This window comes from Triturus cristatus, chromosome 4_1, assembly GCF_964204655.1.
Source record: "Triturus cristatus chromosome 4_1, aTriCri1.1, whole genome shotgun sequence".
NCBI classification, from domain to species: domain Eukaryota; kingdom Metazoa; phylum Chordata; class Amphibia; order Caudata; family Salamandridae; genus Triturus; species Triturus cristatus.
Window position 1 is genome coordinate 772,613,877 of NC_140585.1, and position 15,940 is coordinate 772,629,816.

A 15,940-nucleotide genomic window follows, 5' to 3' on the forward strand; every position below is an offset into this window, starting at 1 on the left:
TATAAATAATATTGAATACAAGACACCTGGAGAATTGTGCTCTTTGGATCCTGTCAATGTATGCAGATATTTCAATCATAGATTTGAAGCTATGATGTCTTTCATCTGCAATAAAAAAGAATCCTCCTCTTGGAGAAGTTGTGGATTTCTTTTGGAGAAAGGAGTATCAAGCAAGAGGTGCTCCTCACATACATATGTTGCTATGGGTCAAGGATACTCCCTAATTTGGAACAGATTTAGATGAAAGTGTTTTGTCTTTCATTGAAGATTATGCTACATGTGCTGTACCAAATAGCAGAGAAGACAAAAACTTAAAAGAACAAGTCTTACGATTTCAAAGCCGTAGGTGTGGAAAATACTGTCGACGAAAGTACAAGTCAAAGGATAAGTTCTATACCAAATGTTGTTTTGGATTTCCACGTCCTGTATTAGCCAAAGGAAGAGTAAACAGTTTCATGTCAGCTGTACGACATACCATCACAAGAAAGTCTCCGAAAAACACCTACAACTTAAGAAGAAGCGAATAATCGATATACATAAATGACTACAACCCAGTTATTTTATCCATGTGGAACGCTAACATGGATATTCAGTATGTTGCGGACAATTCTATTGCTGTTGCTCGATATGTAACGTCTTACATTACTAAATCTGAAAAGACTAAATTGAAAGAAATGTGGGAAGAGATTTCTCACGAGAAGAGTCTAAGTAAGAAATTATACAGTTTCAGTTTGAAAATGTTATCGCATCGTGAAATTGGAGCATATGAATGTTTAGATCGGTTATCATCTGCAAGTCTATATTCCAAAAGTAGAAGAATCATTTGGGTGAGTCTAGGTCTTGCAGGAATGCGAAATCGGGTACTGAAATCTGTTCAAGAAATTGAATATTTAGCAGAAAATGACCCTGAAAGTACAGATATTTTGAAAACCAATATGTTGGACACATAGGTGCCGATTACGATCCTAGAAAAACCGGGTACGAACCGTCGGTCGGAGCGTTTTCTCCATCCGACTCGTACCCGGTAGTAAAACTTTACAAACATGGAAGTACGATTCGCACTGAACCACCATTTCCGTACGATTCGTAAAAAACACCGTCCGACGAAAATATACATGCGAATGTGATCCGGGAATGCTCCGACGTGACGTTGGGACGCTGTCAGGCAGCGTTTCACGACCCAGGAAGTACGATTCGAACCGACAGCAGTCCGGACGGCAATATTTTCAGGGCACCCAAAAAGTGCTGGAAAAGCGAAGTACGCCGCGAAATGACCAGAATAGGGGGCCCGGTACGCGGCGTACCCCCCCAGCCCCCCTGAGTACGCGCCGAACCCCCCGTGTACGTGTCGAACCCCCTCGTGTATGTACACCCGTGTACGTGTCGAACCCCCGTGTACGTACACCCGTGTACGTTCGAGTCGTACCCCCCGTGTACGTACACCCGTGTACGTGTTGAACCCCCCGTGTATGTACACCCATGTACGTGTTGAACCCCCCGTGTACGTACACCCATGTACATTCGAGTCGTACCCCCACCCGTGTATGTACACCCGTGTACATGTCGAACCCCCCCGTGTATGTACACCCGTGTATGTGTCGAACCCCCCGTGTATGTACACCCGTGTACGTGTCGAACCCCCCCGTGTATGTCCACCCGTGTACGTGTCGAACCCCCCGTGTATGTACACCCGTGTACGTGTCGAACCCCCCGTGTACGTACACCCGTGTACGTTCGAGTCGTACCCCCACCTGTGTATGTACACCCGTGTACGTGTCGAACCCCCGTAGCTACGCGCTGGGGGTACGCACCGTACATACACGGGTGGGGGTACGACTCGAACGTACACGGGTGTACATACACGGGGGGTTCGACACGTACACGGGTGTATGTTCACGGGGGGTTCGACACGTACATGGGTGTACGTACACGGGGGGGTTCGACACGTACACGGGTGTACATACACGGGGGGGTTCGACACGTACACGGGTGTACATACACGGGGGTTCAACACGTACACGGGTGTACGTACACGGGGGTTCGATACGTACACGGGTGTACGTACACGGGGGGTTCGGCGCGTACATACGGGGGCTGGGGGGGTGTTCGGCGCGTATGTGGGCACATGTCTCCATGGTTGCTATGGGAGTTCGGTGCGGACAGTGTATTTTCCATACGGTTGTGACATCGGACGCACGGGATGGATCGTACTTGCGCGGTCGGACTTCACTTTTCACGTTTGTACGGTAAATCGTCCGAGGACGTGTCGGACACATTTTCCGACCCGAGGATGTGTGGGGAATTATTCCCAATGCGATTCGTATGGAGTTTTTCCCATGCGAATCGTACTTGGCAGTTTGTACGGCACTTGTACGATTCGTACGGTAAAAAGACCGGATACGAGTCGTACGGGGAAAATTTTTCCAGGATCCTAATCGGCACCATACTATCCAAAGAGAAGTCATCATCTTGAGAACATGTGTCTCTATGTGTCTCTATGAAGTGTTGCAAAACTACACTTTTAAACGGAACAGAGACGATGGAAAATATGGAGTGATTGGTTCTGAAGGATGTCTGGTGAAACAAAGGAAAGGAAAGGAAATGTAATTAATCACAGAAAACTGAGTTGCAACACTGCTGACAAAAGGGAATTTTACTATTTGGCCCTTTTGCAAATGTTCAAACCATGGCGTTCTGAACTGGAATTACTTGGAGATTTTCCCAGCTATGAAGATTCATTTAATGCTTGTAAAGATAGCATACAATGCAGTGCTTTCGCAAATTATGTGAAAATGTTGAATGATGAAATTGATCAAGAAGCTAAAATTGCAGCTGAGATTGCTAGGGACAGTTCTCAAGATAGTCAAAGTTCTGCTGCACTGAGTCAAGATCCACTTGGACAACCAATTGTTGAAAATGAAGCAGCGATTGCCATGAATGAGGTGGAAACAGCAATGTATCAAGCACAAGAAGATGCAATATAGTTAGGAAACTTGGAAGAGCAACTAAATGTTGAACAGAAACAAATATATCAACAAGTGAAAGAGCAGATTGACCATAGATTACTTCATGAAAAGAAAGACTGCTCATGTACATCATTTCAACCTATCCAAATGTATGTGAGTGGTCAAGCTGGAACAGGAAAGAGTTTCTTAATTAAAGTAATTACAAGTTATCTGCAAAAAAAACTGAGTCGCATTTGTCTTGTGTTGTCACTGCTCCAACTGGATTGGCAGCACATAACATTAAATGAATTACATCGTTTACTAATGCTGCCGGTAGAGCATGAGAACAAATTGGAATACCACAAGCTATCTGGAGAAGCTTGTTGTGAAGTTTCAAGAGTCCTGAAGAAAATGAAACTTCTCATTATTGATGAGGTGAGCATGGTTTCAAACTTGATGCTTGCCTTTGTGCATTTAAGAATGCAGCAAATTCTTAAAACAGAGTATGACGTGTTATTTGGAGGAAAACACATCATAGTTTTTGGAGATCTACTGCAACTGACACCGGTAAAAGGACAACCGGTATTTAAAACACTTGCTCATGAAGATACCAGAAAGTCTCTTGGCAGTGTTGGTAATGTGAACATTTGGAGTAATTTTGAATACAAAGAACTGACAACAAATATGCGACAGGCAAATGATGCTGAATATGGAAGTATTCTTCAAGATATAAGAATTGGAATTCTTTCAAAAAAATGGAAAGAAGCTTTGGAGAGTCGATTATTTTGCAATGTCTTTCCAAATGAAAATGCAGTTGCTGCAAAAGTGTACGTGGCAATTGCTAAAAATAAGTCAGTGATTTGCTTAATGCCAACACTGAGTGAGAGTTCAATATTCAATGAAGAATTATTAAAATTGGAAAATGAAGAAATTGTCAAATTGGAAGCCATCGATAAAATACTACATGAAGGAATCACTATTTTTTTAACGGGTAAGATGAGATCAAAACTAGATTGTTTAGAAAAAAAATATCTAAAACTGCTGGTTTGGAAAAGACACTGTATGTGTGTGTAAACAGTCGGGTCATTTTAAGGCGTAATTTGGATGTAGAGAAAGGTTTAGTTAATGGTGCAATGGACAAAGTGGTGGATTTTGTGGATTATCAGAAAAAAGAAGGAATTGAATTTTTAAAAATTAAATTTGATCAGATTGATGAAGTTAAAGAAATTGGTCGCTGTTCAGTTCGTTTTTTGCTTGTTAAAGATTTATATGTCCGTAGGAAACAATTTCCATTTTCTCTGGCATATGCAGTGACTATTTATAAATCTCAAGGATTAAGTGTAGACAGTGCATTGGTGAACATTGGATCTACTGTATTTAAAGAGGGTATGGCATATGTTGCTTTGTCGCGAGTCAGAACATTATCTGGTTTGTTTTTGATTGATTTTGGTGAGACAAAGGTCAATGCAGATGCAAACTGTGTAAAAGAGTATAATAGGTTAAGAAGGGTGTATGCTCCAAATTTAGGTCAATATCCTGAATTTGAAAAGCGTGTGGTTGGTCGAAAAAGAAGGTTAGAGAATATCTGTTCTGAAGGTATCAAGAAAAGAAAAGAACAAGATAATGTTGTGATTGCAGGTAAAAAGAAATTGGACACTGTTGGAGAGATTGTTGGTTATCAGTTTGAAAATAGTTCTGGTGTCAACTGCTATGCTAATCTAGTGGTCAATGTTGTTTTTTATCTTGAAGATTTGCAAGAGCAAATTATGGAGAATCGGCAAAAAAGATTTTGTTCTCTGTTGCACTCTGTTTATTAAAAATTGACAACAGATATGTTCATAGTCTTTTGGATGTGTGTTCTGGTTCTACACAATTTACACAAAATATCCAACAAGATGCTCAGGAATTTTTATTGTATATGCTTACCATTTTTGAAAATGAAGGTGTAGAAATAGAAAATATTTTTGGCCTTTCTTACAAATGGGAACATCATTGTGAAAATTGCACGTATACATGTAGCACCAATGTAGACACTGATAGATTTCTGTATTTAACATTACCAGACTGTAAATCAGTGGCTTTCAATAAATTCGTGAAAGGTGCAAATCAAAACATGGAGTGTAGCCAATGTAAATCAGAAATGTTATCCACATTATTGTTAACAAAATATGGAAAATACATAATTTTAATGATGCAACGTTGTACAGCTGATGGAAGAAAATTGGATACTTTAATAAAACAATTTGTAGCAGCACAAATATCAATATCAGGAAGGACTTTTGTAGCAATTGCAATAATTTTCCATGATGGTCCTTCCACCACATCTGGACATTACACTGCCTATCTAAAATGTGACAAAGGCTGGATGATGCCCAGTTGGTTTTCAAACAAAGTTTGCCTAGGGAATTACAAAATTCCTACCTAATATTTTTGAAGCCAAAGTTGATCAGTGATGTCATCAGTGATGTCACTGACCATGTCATGAGTGATGTAATATGTGACGTCATCAGCAGTGCATTGTGGGGGCGTGAGTTATAGTTAGCTGAACTAACTATAACAGGGGAATTTCTAGGGTTTTGTACGTGGGAAATGTCCAGCTAACTATAACGCCCCTGAAACCTATGGTTTTTTCAGTGAATTTCTAAGGTTTTTTAAATGCCAATTCCTAACTATAACGCCCCTGAAACCTATGGTTTTTTTCAGTGAATATATATATATATATATATATTTCAAAAACAATGTGCTCAGAAGCATTGAGTGAGCACTCCACCGTGCCTTCACCATCCGGTTGTGAAGCCTTGCTGCATCTCCCTTTGCATGTTCCAAAAATTAAAGTCTGCCTCTGCCGACGCGTTTCGAGGCCAATCTGCCTCTTCATCACAGGCACTGAGCAGTCACCTCCATTTTAGCCATCTTTTATTCAGTATACATCCCTCAGTGGGCGTGGCCAGATTTGTCAGCACAACAGTGTGCTGGGAGATGTAATCCGTATGGAGGTATAATGATTTATATTCTATCGTAGGTTCAGTGCTATATTACCAATTTTCAAAGTCATTAAAATACCTTTAGTAGGAAGGGGAATATATGAAAGGGAGCTCTGTAGCAGAATATTTTATATTACAACTTTAGAGACTAGGTAGGTTACACAACACTGCCCTCTGCATATTACACTCCAAGGTGCATATCGCATAGTATGCGCTAGTGCCTGTGCTATCTCGCGCTCTCCAATGAATCTGTCATTGCGCACAATGTATTGCATATTATATTTCACGCCCAGGTTCATCTTATATCACACTTTTTGGTGCATAGTTTATACCATACACTATATCTAGTTTTCATTTTCAATCGTGCTCTCAGGACTATATTCTATATAACACTCCGTTCACCTACCCTTTTCACGGGCATTACATTTTGCAAGGGGGGGTGGAGGGTCATGGGGTGTTTCTGCCAAGTGAGCCCAGAGTCACAGTCACAAATGTCCTCTTCTTCCTGAATAAAAGTGAGATTATGCTGCATACTTGTTCATATTTTAAGTAGTTCGCACAGACACACATTTTAAAAACAATAAAGTTCCTAATACCCGCCTTCTCTGAACAGTTAGCTTGCTGCCCCATCCACCTCCTCCCTATCCTCTGTTGTCTTAATCCATGGACTAGCCTCCTCCCTCCTGCCATGCATGGTCTGATGTGCTGCCACTGCCCTCCATTTAGCATAATGTACCAGTCCACTCCTCCTGCCCTCCATTGCCCGATTATATGGCCCATCATTGAACTCCTGCTTAGCCTCTGTGCTTAGCTTGATGCCCATATTCTCCTTCCCCCTGCCCTCCGATGTCTTTCTGCATGCCCCTGCTCCATCCTTTTTGCCCACCATGTTCCATGGGCCTGCCACTCCTATCTACTCTGAGTGTTTTGTTGAGCTGCCACTACCCTCCCACCTGCCTGTAACCTGTCCCTGCCACCTCCACCCTGCCTGTCCACATTTCATGCCCCTATCCCCTTCCTTCTCTCCTCCATGGTCCATTTTACTGCCACACCCTTCTGCCCTCCCTGGTCTGTTGTGCTGTAACTCCTCCTCCTGCCTGTCCCGCGTGGTCTGTTGTGAGGCCCCTTCCCCTGAACTCTCTTGTCTGTGCCCAGGTCCTGACCCTCCATTCTATCCTCCATGGTCCTTTGTGCATCCCCTGCACCATCCTTCTTGCCCATCATAGCCATTATGCTGCCACTAACCCTCCCGCTTGCCATGCATGGTCTTATGTGCTGCCACGGCCCCTCCCACCTTCCCTGTGTGGTCAGCTTGCTGCCCCTGACACCCTCCCACCTTCCCTCCATGGTCTGTGTGTATGCCATCATAGTCTCACTGTTGCTCTCCATGGTGTGTCTTGCTTCTAGTGCCCATCCTGCCTGACCTCCATGGTCATCTTGCTGCTCCTGTTCTGCCCCCAGCCCTCTGTTTACATGTGCAGACCCCTATGCCTTCCCTCCTGGCTTGTCTGTTCCATTGTAATGCCCCTGATCCGTCCCTCCTGCCCTTTATGGTCTGTTATGCTGCAGCTTTCTCTCCTGTCTGTCAATTATGGTCAGCTAGCTACCATTGCCTCTTTCCCCTCTGTTCTCTGTTGTCCATGTGCATGGTCCGGTCCCCTCCCTATTGCTTTCTATGGATTGTTGTTCTGCCCTCCCGTCCCGCATGCCCTGTGTGGTGTTTGTGCAGCTGCAAACCCTAATGCCTGCCCTGTAGGGTCAGTTTGGTGCACCTCTCCATGTCCCTCCTGTCCTCTGTTATCCGGGTCCATGTCCCTACCCCAATTCCTCCTGCCTTCCATGATCCAATATACCATACTTGCGAACATTTTGAACTTGGTAAGAGTGAGATTTTGAAAAAAAACTGGGGTATTGATTTTTCCCTTTGAGTTACATTAAAAATGAGGAGATTGTAGACAGGAGCCAGATCAAATAAAGCCCATTTGAGCTTAATAACTTTATCCAGACACAAGGGAGCACCCAGTATATGTCCAAAAAATACACTTTCAGACATAGAGTGATGAATAAATTATGCAAAAAAGAAGCAGAGAACTCTGGGTAGTTCTCAAGTTTAGGTGGAAAGCAGCTCCTGTAGAGAGCACTCTCAACACCAGCGACAATTTAGATCTGCTCACCTCAAATGTCTGTTTTTCGTAACGGATTCAGTCTGTCTATGTGATACATTTTTCTTCCCATAGTGGGAACTGGAACGTGTTCTGGGCACACGAAAGCTATATACTGGTTTCGAAATTCTAGAATTTCTTTAATTAAATCAGTACCTGACCCTCTCCATTTATTCGTGAGTAGTTCTGTCAATATGTCAGGAAAGGGTCCAGGATTTTTAGCACAGTGCCATCCACACCGAGATAGAAAATGACAAAGTCTTTTGACATTTCTACAGCAAAGTCTTTGAGCATAGGACTAGCACAGTGCTGTCCTTGCCGAGCAGTAAAATGACAAAAGCCATTTACCACTCCAGGCACAGCATAGTGTCTGGACAAAGCTATACCTCTCTGAAGAGCTCTAATTAGAGCGAAACACTGTGTCAGGGGTTGCTTTTGCTCATTTCAGGTTGGCTTGGTTGGTATTTTACCAATTGAAAGCTGGATTGGTAAATGGCTTTTGTAATAATATATATATATATATATATATATATATATATATATATATATATATATATATATATATATATATCAAAGCTCAAAGTACCCAAATGTACAAGGAGCACTCGGGCCTCAGCTGCACACAAGGAGCCTTGATAGGTAAGCACGTCTCCAACACAACAATTCCTTTTACTGTTCAAAACTGCCCTGGATGCCTGACGCGTTTCGAAGTGTCCCCACTTCTCTTCAGAGGATTTGGCAGTTTGGAAAAAGCGCTAGGGGCACCACCCCCTTAATTGCATAGATGCACGCCCTGGATGGGCTTGTGGGACTTGTAGTGCCTCACATTGCGCAAATGTTCAGCTGGCAACCTTTCAAGCCCACAGATGGGCCTCGCTGTGCGTGATTCGTGCAAAATCCATACGCTGCTGCCCCATGATATCGGCCCATTATTAAAGACCGCATGGCCCCCTGTTCTCTCAGGGTGGTGCTCCTCCCGCGGCAGGGTCACCGCGTAAATATCAAAGCTCAAAGTACCCAAACGTACAAAGAGCACTCAGGCCTCAGCTGCACACAAGGAGCCTTGATAGGTAAGCACGTCTCCAACACAACAATTCCTTTTACTGTTCAAAACTGCCCTGGATGCCTGACGCGTTTCGAAGTGTCCCCACTTCTCTTCAGAGGCTTTGGCAGTTTGGAAAAAGCGCTAGGTGCACCACCCCCTTAATTGCATAGATGCACGCCCTGGATGGGCTTGTGGGACTTGTAGTGCCTCACATTGCGCAAATGTTCAGCTGGCAACCTTTCAAGCCCACAGATGGGCCTCGCTGTGCGTGATTCGTGCAAAATCCATACGCTGCTGCCCCACGATATCGGCCCATTATTAAAGACCGCATGGCCCCCGGTTCTCTCAGGGTGGTGCTCCTCCCGCGGCAGGGTCACCGCGTAAATATCAAAGCTCAAAGTACCCAAACGTACAAGGAGCACTCGGGCCTCAGCTGCACACAAGGAGCCTTGATAGGTAAGCACGCCTCCAACACAACAATTCCTTTTACTGTTCAAAACTGCCCTGGATGCCTGACGCGTTTCGAAGTGTCCCCACTTCTCTTCAGAGGCTTTGGCAGTTTGGAAAAAGCGCTAGGGGCACCACCCCCTTAATTGCATAGATGCACGCCCTGGATGGGCTTGTGGGACTTGTAGTGCCTCACATTGCGCAAATGTTCAGCTGGCAACCTTTCAAGCCCACAGATGGGCCTCGCTGTGTGTGATTCGTGCAAAATCCATACGCTGCTGCCCCACGATATCGGCCCATTATTAAAGACCGCATGGCCCCCGGTTCTCTCAGGGTGGTGCTCCTCCCGCGGCAGGGTCACCGCGTAAATATCAAAGCTCAAAGTACCCAAACGTACAAGGAGCACTCGGGCCTCAGCTGCACACAAGGAGCCTTGATAGGTAAGCACGTCTCCAACACAACAATTCCTTTGACTGTTCAAAACTGCCCTGGATGCCTGACGCGTTTCAAAGTGTCCCCACTTCTCTTCAGAGGCTTTGGCAGTTTGGAAAAAGCGCTAGGGGCACCACCCCCTTAATTGCATAGATGCACACCCTGGATGGGCTTGTGGGACTTGTAGTGCCTCACATTGCGCAAATGTTCAGCTGTCAACCTTTCAAGCCCACAGATGGGCCTCGCTGTTCATGATTCGTGCAAAATCCGGGGGCCATGCGGTCTTTAATAATGGGCTGATATCGTGGGGCAGCAGCGTATGGATTTTGCACGAATCACGCACAGCATGATTAAGAGTCTAATCCCCTATTATACAAGTGCTATGCAACATCAGCGTCTTGGCGCAAGGTTTGTAGGTGAGAGTGCCCAGAGCGTTAGTTCACGCCCTCAGCTCTCCTTACCTGTCTCCTTGGAAACCGGTCCGCTTCGGCAGCAGATGGCGGGTAGGGATTAGTGATTCCGAGGCGGGAAGGAAAGCGTCCGCCCTCAGAATTCGTGGTAACCCTACCGCTGTTCCTGCGGGAAGGAAAGCGTCTGCTCACAGCGAGGTACCTGGGTGAGATAATCCTGCAAGGGGTCCTGAGCGGGAAGGAAAGCGTCCGCGCACTATGGAGGCTTCGGGTGTCGAGATGAGGTTAAGCGGGAAGGAAAGCGTCCGCGCACAGCGGAGGCTTCAGGGTCGAGATGGGGCTTGAGCGGGAAGGAAAGCGTCTGCGCAACGGTGGTCAATGCGTTTACTCGTCACAGAGGCGATGAAGCTTAGGCGAGGTTCCTGGTCCGGGGAGGATTGTCAAGCACTGACCTACGCGTAAGGAGGAGCTTATATAGGGGCGGGTCATTGATTTTCCCGCTCTATTTGTCGGTGGTGCCCCATGGTGTTATGGGTATTGTAGTGCATTCGTACGGCGCCCTGCTTTCTTCTTCCCCCAAGGGTCCTTAACAGTGCTATAAGGGTGGTGGCGCACTCGGGCACTTCTGTAACCATGGAGGATCGCTACACTCACGCGACCGCAATCCTCTGCTGATGACGTCAGATATTACATCACTGTATTTAGACACTTATTTACCCATGTCTTCTTCCATTAATCTTTAGCTATACATATATTACAAATATTTATTTTTCAGAAAGACACATATGTCATCAGTGATGTAATATCTGACGTCATCAGCAGAGGATTGCGGTCGCGTGAGTTATAGTTGCCTGCAGTAACTATAACGGGGGAATTTCATTGGTTTTTTACGAGTGAAATGTCCAGCTAACTATAACATGTGTGAAACCTATGGTTTTTTAAGTGAATTTGCAAGGTTTTTTAAATGCTAATTCATAACTATAACGTGTGTGAAACCTATGAAGGCAACAGAGTCTTCCTCTTGAACTTTAGACTCTACATCGGTACTTACTTGTAGGTACCACAAAAAAAACACTTCATAAACACAACGGCTCTTTTTAGAGCCGCCTAATATCTAAACACTTAAATTTGATTTTTACTTCTTTTATTTTTATTGTTTTTTTTCTGCCGTGCGCGTACGGTAAGCTTACCGTACGCGCACACCGCGTTTTAAAAAAAAAACATTTAAATGTATTTTTCATACTTTTGGGACCTTCTTGGACCCCCTGACAAACGCTAGGGGGTCTGCAACTCTCTTCGTTGCCCCCTTTTCACGTTCTCCACCTTTGTTTATCAGTGTGAGACACACAAAATGGCGGCCGACACTTCCTGATTTTGACCGATTCGAATGTTTACAGTCATGTAACCACCAATCAGAATTAAGCTCGCGCACAGCAGCGTGCGCGTACGGTAAGCTTACCATACGCGCTCGGCGCGCGCTTATAGATATATATATTGATTTAAATGCTATTTTCTCAGGAAATACTGAACAGATTTACACCAGACCTGCAAAAGGCACATCCCTGTCCTGAGGACTACCTCTCTGCCAAATTTCAAGTAATTCTGTTCAGCCGTTCGGGCTGTAGCTTGGACTAAAGGTCCTATGGAAAAATGCATGGGGAAAACGCGTTTTGGGACCCCCCCTTTATCTCAGCCCCCGCTTGACGAATCCCCCCGAGACTTTCAGGGAAGGAGCGGAGCACCCCACCTATTTTGAAAATTTCGCGAGGATTTGTCAATCGGCGCCAAAGTTATTCAAAATAGAATGTTGCGGATTTCCTATGGAAACACGGTCCTAACTATAACTATCTACTGGCGACCGCCAGTAGATAATATATATTTATATATATATATAACATATATATATATATATTCACTGAAAAACACCATAGGTTTCAGGCACGTTATAGTTAGTTGGACATTTCACTCATACAAAACCATAGATATTCCGGCGTTATAGTTAGTTCAGCTATAACTCGCGCGCCCGCAATCCACTGCTGATGATGGCACATATTAAATCATTCATGACATGGTCAGTGACATCACTGATGACATCACTGATGACATCTCAAATGACATCACTGATGACATCATCTAGTAGATGTAATATGTGATGTCATCAGCAGTGGATTGCGGGCGCGCGAGTTATAGTTAGTAGAACTAACCATAATGGAGGAATTTCAATGGTTTTGTACGAGTGAAATTTCCAGCTAGCTATAACACCCCTGAAACCTATGGTTTTTTCAGTGAATATATATAGAAATTCACTGAAAAAACCATAGGTTTCAGTCACGTTACAGTTAGAAATTAGTATTTAAAAAACCATAGAAATTAACTGAAAACCCATAGGTTTCAGGAACGTTATAGTTAGTTGGATATTTCACTCATACAAAACCATAGAAATTCCGGCGTTATATTTAATTCTACTAACTATAACTGGCACCCCCGCAATGCACTGCTGATGTCACATATTACATCATTCATGCCGTTTTGCAGTCTAGAGATGACTAGTGCTTGCACCGTCAATTTCAAGTCTTCTTTGGGGAGGTAGATTTTGAGTTTTCTAAGGATGCTCAGATGGAAATTCGCTCCTTTGGTCGATGCTCTGATGTGATCTTGCATGTTTAGGTTCTTATCTAACACAATTCAAAGAGATTTTGTGGAATCAATGATGGGAGGCGTGAAATTGAGAGCGGTGAGGTTACATAGATATTGAGATGGTTAGAGGTTAGCCAGTTCTGGGTTTTGAGCAGGGTTCCGTTAAGTGACTTGATGTCTTTGGGGGAGGCTATTTTCATATACAGTTGGGTATCATCCACATACATGTGATATTGGATGTTGGATGCTTTGAGGATTAAAGTCAGTGGTTCAATGAAAAGGTTAAAGAGCATGGGGGTGAGTGAAGACCCTTGGGGGACACCCAGGGTGCTGGGACGGGTTAGATAGAGGCTGATTGGATTTGACTCTTTGCGTTCTGTTGTTGAGGAAAGAGGCAAACCATTTAAGGACCGTGCCGGAGAGCCCCATCCTGCATTTCAAGAGGTTGAGTAGATTTTCATGTTTGACAGTGTCGAATGCGGATGAGAGATCAAGAAGAATTAATAGGAAAGCTTCATTTTGGTCAAGCAAAGTGAGAGCATCGTCCACTATATGAGTGATGGCCGTTTCGGTGCTGTGGCCAGTGCGAAAGCTAGATTGGAATTGGTCGAGAAGTTGGAATTGCTCAATGAGTTTGCGTAGTTGATCATGCACACACTTCTCCAGTAGTTTAGCAAGGGTAGGGATGTTTGTGATTGGTCGGTAGTTATTCAAGTCTTCGGAGTCTTTTTTTTCACATTTCTTCACACTACTGTCGACAACGTCTTTTGCCGACCAAGTAGGGTTCATTGCACTAGCCCTTTTTTATCCCAACTGTGTACCAGTTTGGGTTCACACAGTGTTAATTAGGCCAGGACAAGATACACAGTTACACAACACCAATCAGAGTTAGAAACATATACCCAGTTCCAGCACGGCAAACACCAAATACAACGAATGGGACTGAGCAGTTCCAATATTTATTGAAAAGATTTTTAAACAGGATTTTAGACTATATTTTTATGATAACAATCGGTGACTAATACCTATTTATTCATGTATTTATTTATTTATTTATTGAGTACAACTCTGGAAATATTAATCAATGATAATATAAATCGGTTACTAGCAAATGGATGTACTGGTATTTAAACCTTGATTGTAGAGATCGCATTATCCCATATAGATTTTATTGGATTTTAAGATCTATTTTTTGTATTTATGTAATTTGCACTTAATTTGCACATAGACCATGAACAGGTACTGATACCAACAAACTGACAAAGATTTCAGCCAATGGCCAAATGGGTATTTAAATCACTACACTTTCTGAATGTTGGAAGACACATTACTATGTATACTGTGTACCGTATGTACAAAATTATACAGCCTGACTGGTTTTTTAACACTGTTGTATTTAAACAAGTATTTATTTAAACAAATTGCACTGTCACTTTAACACTGCTTGAAAGAATGGTGAAAAAAAATGGTATAAAAATAGTCAGATGACTTACTTACGTGTCATGTGATCAAGGCTCTCCGATGTCGAAACACGTAATGGCCGACAGAGCTTGGGGAAAATAAACCAGATTCTGTGCACTAAGTTGTGGTCCGTGCTCCATTTTTCAGAAATTGCAGCTGTTGTGCAGTGGAGTTCTCAGGATATTTGAAACCGGTTTTCGTCATCTCCGGTTGCACACGGACCCCCCTTCGAGATCGGGCTGACAACACACAAAGAGGCCGCCGTCTGGTAACAGACACAAATTCGCTACAAATCCAGGAGGATTTAAAGGTGTCCAGCCCCCCACCATTGCAACGCAAATGCGGATACCTAAGGAGTAAGCAAGGCGGGACGGACTCGAGTCGGAGGACCCGAGGAGGACTGTCAGACGCTGAAGGTAGGACTGCCAGAAACGAGCACAGGCTGGGTAGAAGGGTGTGCCTTAACATTGGATAACGACTTTGCTAGTAACAATTCAATTGTGCAAAGACTTTGTTTTCTGTGTGTAAGACTATATTATAAATCCCCAACCAATGTCGGCTGACACGTTGAGAGATCGTGAGGCTGCTGCAGTTGAAATGTTTAACGATACTAACATACCGAACGTAAACCACATAGCCCAGAATGCAACAACCGGAGCCAAAAATACAATGTTCCGAGATAAATACCGAAGACTGGAAAAACTTATGAAAAGTGAACAAAGTAAGTGGTGGGAGACACGCTCCCTCCAACGATATTTGGATGTGGGCCGAATTCCAAGAGTCTTATGAATACTAATCGCGCCTAGCTATGAGACACCAGATCCACAAATGATGAAAGAATGGGCGGAAACAAATCTTGAATCATCCAAAAGACTGGTAATTTTGGTGGTTAAATATGCTGAACCAGACGGCCTGAGTTTGCAAGAGCAAATAGATGCCCTGAACGAAGAAATAATGGCGATGGGACAGAGCGATGAAGATAAAAAACTGAGATCAGACATGACACAACGTCTGAAAAAGGAGGAAGATAAAGTACGTAAAAGGAAAACATATAAATATCACCGCGACAAGGCTGACTTCGAATGTGGGCACATCTTCACCTTTGCAAAAAAAATGAAAGTATGAAGATATCAAAATACAATGGCGCCCCCAAAACCCTACCGAGGGGCAACAAAGGATCAAGACAAGCAGAATCATCCACTTTGGAACTAAGTTCAGCAGTGGAAAGTGAAATAGAGTGTGACAATCGTGATAGAAGAGTTCCAATTGCAATCTCACTAATGGAAGAATTTGATTTTTTAGTGGAGGAGCGCAAACAAACATTGCGACCCAAAAGACAACCAATAAAACCAATACCCACAAACGTCGAGAAAGGAGAAGGGCAAAACAAAGGAGAAGCCACCAGGCGATATCAAAC